The 4,981-nt window shown below is 49.6% G+C and overlaps 1 long non-coding RNA gene across 1 annotated transcript; it reads left to right on the top strand.

The window, feature by feature from the left end:
* The first annotated feature begins 230 nt into the window (after positions 1 to 230).
* LOC112956642 lies at positions 231 to 4,351 on the top strand. The gene is made up of 3 exons (XR_003251080.1): positions 231 to 272; positions 3,657 to 3,718; positions 4,212 to 4,351. It is a non-coding gene; the product is annotated as an uncharacterized LOC112956642 (long non-coding RNA).
* The last annotated feature ends 630 nt before the right edge of the window (positions 4,352 to 4,981 follow it).

The following is a 4,981-nucleotide window of genomic DNA, read 5'->3' as shown; positions in this document are numbered from 1 at the left end:
TCCTCCTGTCCCCCCGGGATCAGGCTGCCAGAAACTGCCMCCGAGCGCCTCCCGCAGACCTGACTCTGCTCCAAGGCCTCGCAGGGAACGGAGCCCAGAAAGGGCCTCTGCTTTTGGATGCTCCCCCGCAGCCAGCACTGCTGACTCAGGTCTGGATGCTCTTTCCTCTGCTGCTGCAGTTTGTTTGGCTTCTGCTTGTCCTCAGCACTGCTGGAGCGGGAGCTCGTGCCAGCCGCCGTCTTCCCTGGAGATAGGATCAAGCTGTTCAGGAGGTTAGTGCTGAGGTTTAGGCCRTTGCTCTCAGCCTTGTTTGTGTCTCTCAAATAACCTGGACCACAGGCTGTAGTGTCCATCACCAGCACAGCCCCAAACGCAYGCCAGTGCTATTTGTCCTGTCTAGCTCTACTGCAGAATTTGCTGAGTACTCGTGAGCGAGAGCTGTGTTGTCCTTGCTGCAATTCTGCCCTCATTCCCCCTCAATGCCTTGAGGGGGACCACAGCTTCCCACCTTCATTATAGGGAGCAAAGGAGGATCCAGGCGCTGGAGTAAATGTGGGRTGAGTTCCCCAAAGTAATGAGTGGACAAGGCTAAATCCAGGGACCCTGGGGGAGCRGGTCTAGCCCAGCCTCTTCTCCTGCCACTGGGACAGGCTCCTCCACACAGGAGAAGGGAACCCAGAAGCAGGCACCAGCTTTGAGCCTGCCTGGATAAAAGCTGGGCTCTCCTGCAGGCAGGGTGGCCAGGCTTGGTGGCTGTCCTGCTTGTGGTGCTCAGGGCTGCGCTGCAGCAGCAAGGGGCTCCAAGCTGCACGTGGAGGAGTTAAATTCACTTTCCTAGAGGTCTGCAGCTGTTGGAAAACTGGTCTCTTGCCAGTTTGGGCTCCTTTCTCMTTTCCAGGGGATTATAGTTGGGGGATCCTTGGCAGGATCCTTCCCTCCATCCTTCAGTGGCTACACCTTAATCCCACCTTATTCTTTACTTTACARAGGTCCTTAAACTCATCTGCAGCCAGTTATACCACTCTGTTTAGAGAGCAAAAAATCACCATCATAAGCATTGTTTTCATATTAATAACATGGAAACAGGGAATCTGTTGGCTTGAGTTTCCTTCAGGGGAAGCAGCTGTTTCTCTAGAGACTCAAGAGAAATGGGTCTCTCATGCACCCACCTTTGCTGCTCCCAGAACCCGAGGGGAAAAACAAAAGCRAATTTAGCCTCTTTATCCCCCTTCACCCAAGACATCTGCCTTGGCCTCTCCTCCCGCTTTGGCTTGGGGAGGTCTGTTCAGCACCAGCCAGCCCTGCTGCTCTGTGGTGAATCCTGTGACGTTTTTATGGGGTGTATTTGGGAACCGCTGCTACTGCTGGTTGTGCTAGGTGAGGGGCATGCAGGAGAAAAGCTGTGGGGCTTCTTGCTCACAAACCTTGCACCAACGTGGTCAATATGCACCGAGGTGTCAGGCAATTCATGTCCCTTGTCCTCAGCGTGGCCATGGGTGAATCAGCAGAGTTTTCCTCCAGCTGGGTGCTGGTGAAGAGAAGAGCTTGAGCAAAGGTGTGTGGCAGAAGGACTGGCCCTAGACTGTGCACCCCATGGCACAGTTGGGTCCTCCCACCCTGGCTAGTGCTCCCCTTTGACACCAGCTCTCTATTTCCAGGCTTATAATGATCAAAACCAGCGTTTGCCTGCAATAATAATCTCAGCCTGTGCCTTGTCTAAGTTCTGTTCCATTCCATGTGATTTTAATCACTTTTTCAAACAAAAACAAAACAAAAACCACWCAAAACCCAGCCTTTCCACAAGTGTTCTCCAGGGCAGATATTTTAGTCCAGCGAACTCTGATGTGAATTCTCTGCTGTCCTATTTTAGATTTTTTTCACAAGCTTTGGCACTGTTTGTAGACATACATGTTGGATTTGTCTTCGACTCATTTACAGTAACAGCAGTGAAAGGAGATAATGTTTCTCCAGGGAGAAAGAGGAAATGCCTCTGCTCCTTCCRCAGGCTGTGCTATCTCCATGCCTACAGCCTAACGAGACCCCAGCTGGCCGCAGCCCTTCCCTTCTACAGGATGAATGAGCATTGCTACAACCCTCTTCTGTGTTCACTCATGTATTCCTTCCGTCCTTCCGTCCGTCCTTCCTTCCTTCCTTCCCCAGTGCAATTGCTTGCTGCCATGAGTTGTTGCTCACTTTCCAACATTTGGGAAAATTGCTGGAGATGTGTGCATGGGGAACCGCCCCAGTGAGACCCTGCCTGTAYGGAACAGGCTGCCCAGGGAGGCTGTGGAGTCTCTTTCTCTGGAGGTCTTCAAAACCCGCCTGGATGCAATTGGGTGCCCCGTGCTCTGGGTGCACCTGCTGAAGCGGGGCGGGGAGTTGGACTAGATGATCTCTAGAGGTCCCTTCCAACCTTAAGGATTCTGTGATTCTGTGATAAGGCCGTCCAGGAGAGCRGGATGTGGGGTGGAGGTAGCACCTTGAAGTTCCCTGTGTGGTTCCCCTGACCACAGCGTACCAGCCCCAGGGAGGGAGGTCCCCGCAGCCCCTCTGTGACATGGTCTGGGGTCACAGTGGGACATTCCTGCATGGCAGTGATGGGTCCTGCCACCTCATGCATTCCATTGCTACCTGCTGCTCTTGGTGCTGATCTGCAAATGAGGCAGAGAAGCAAAGCAGCAGGGTCACGTTAGAGGGCCGTGTGGTGAAGCATGCAGGAGGAGGGCAGCAGAGGAGTCCTGCCTTCCCACTGCAGGAGTTAGACAGTGGAGCAAGGATGGAAGACCTGGGGCCTCAGATGTTTCCAACACTTAAGAAACTCTCCCTTCGTGGTAAGGGCTGTGGGAGCTACTTCACAAGGGCTGTCATAGGAATATTAAGTACAGAGAGAGCTGCAGAAACCCTGAGGCAGGGGTGGAGAGTTGGGTGGAGAGAACTGATGGTTGCAACAAGAGCCCTGACTGAGTGTCCTTTTAGCTCAGGGGTCAATTTGACAGTCCTGGGTGCTGATCCTAACTCTGCACCCCTTCCTAGAGAACTGGTTAGTTCCCCTGGCCCCGAGGGTTAACACTTGCCTGGGAGTGGGGCTTGTCCATCCTCAGCTCCTGCTTGTTTGGAAGAACTGGCACTGCTGAGCTGGCCAAGCAGAGCCTGTGTGTGCAGGGACCACGTTCAGGGATACCTGGTTCCTCTGGGGAGAACCTGGCGTTGCCCTGAGCCTCGGAGATTCCCACGGGGAGCACGGTACCATCTTCTTCCTGAGGGAAATCCATTGCYAGTCTCTCTGGGAGGTCACCCTCCAAGACTCTGAAAGGTCCTGTAGCTCCTGCTGAGCTGTAGAAAGACAGCCTGAAGTCATATGTTACTTTGGTTCAGCTTGACTGTTCTTATTCAGAAAGAAAGTCATTGCCCTAGTTTCTTTCCACTCTTCTTCTACATCCAGAATGGTAGAAGAAGTAGCAGAATCCCTTTGTCTGAGACACTTCCCACCTCTTCGTTTCCACCACTACCTCTCCTGGGGTGAGAAGAAAGCAAAGAGTCAACAGTCTAATTAGAGTTAGTTCAGTCTGGATGTGTTGTCTGTGTGGTTTGGACTATGTCAAATGCTGGTAAACCTGTGAACTTGGAGGATAACTTGTCTTCCACTTGCTTTTCAGATGTCATAAGGATTTGGGATACTGTGTCTGAATACATCCAGCAAATGCTCCTGATGAATCAGGTACTGCTTGTATCCTCTTCCTCCTCCATTTTTATGGTTTTAGTAGACCTGAAGCCCCTGTGCCATTGAGTGCACTTGTTCCCCTTTTGCTTTAGAGCAGATAAAACATCCTAGAAGTGCCTTGCAGTTGACAAATGGGCCACAGACCCACAGATTCTCCATAAATTGTGGATTGTTTGTTTTTTTAATAAAGTTCAGCTCTGGAAGAAAAAAGTATTTAATAGCTTTTGTGGCTTTTCATTTCCCACAGTCAGAATGGAATGACCAGAGAGCTTGGAATATTTTTCAAGATCTAGCCCAAGTGTTGCAAAACCCTCCTCTAGCTGAAGGATGATAGATCTGCTCCTGCTCCACCACATATCTTTTAGAGGCTGGAGAGAAAGGAAGGAAAAATGTCYGTCTCAAAGATTTTCAGAGTACTCTGGAAAATATTCTTATAGTTTCAATATCCACAAAATGCTCATTATTTGTTTCTTCTCCTTTCTGCCTTCAGGGTATCAGAATACCTGGATTTGGGACATTCTTGACCATTGAGCAACAAATACTGGATGTTGGATACAGTGTTGTGACTGTTGGGAGGCCAGTTTTTCAGATATCGGACGCTTTGGCAGATGTTTGTGGGCTCATTCCCGCTCAAGACYGTATTTCTGGTGAGAGGACAAATGAAAACCTTGAAATGAAATCCTCCGAGTTGCTGCGACTATGAAGTTAGGATATCTCTTTGCTTTGTTTTACTGCATGCCTCCCTACCATTCCCATTTATTCAGTGGAATGGTGACTGTTGTCTAATGGAAATGCCAGAGATGTTTCTTCTAAACCAATTGAGACAAAACTGATGATCCATGGTTAGGTTGCATCAGACCTTCTAAAGACCAGCACCACAGCTCACGCTTCTTCGTTGCATGTATTTGCCATTGCCTAGGTAATTCTCTTCAAAGCCTGACATGGACTGAGTTGTAGTGGTCCAGCACCTCCTACTTTTGCTGTCCACTTGACCCTTCAGTTCACAAGTGACCGTTGTTTAATGGGACTTTTTCCATTAGGAGACTTGAAAAGCTTCTAGGAGATTAAGGGATGGTTAAACAAGACAATTCTGTAGCAGAGTATTATTGCCTGAGGGCCTGGGAGCCTACTGAAACATTATTCTAGTCTGCTGAACAGCTGTATAAATTACTTTCTTACTCTTTTGTTCCCTTCTAGATAATAGGGCAATTGCTGAGCTGAATTATCTTTGGATAGCCACAGAGACTGATTTTCCTCTGA

The sequence above is a fragment of the Nothoprocta perdicaria genome, unplaced genomic scaffold (assembly GCF_003342845.1).
Source record: "Nothoprocta perdicaria isolate Ctin4 unplaced genomic scaffold, notPer1 scaffold_66, whole genome shotgun sequence".
In the NCBI taxonomy this organism is placed as follows: domain Eukaryota; kingdom Metazoa; phylum Chordata; class Aves; order Tinamiformes; family Tinamidae; genus Nothoprocta; species Nothoprocta perdicaria.
Note: the sequence above shows the minus strand (reverse complement) of the source record. Positions and strands in the feature narration are given on the sequence as shown.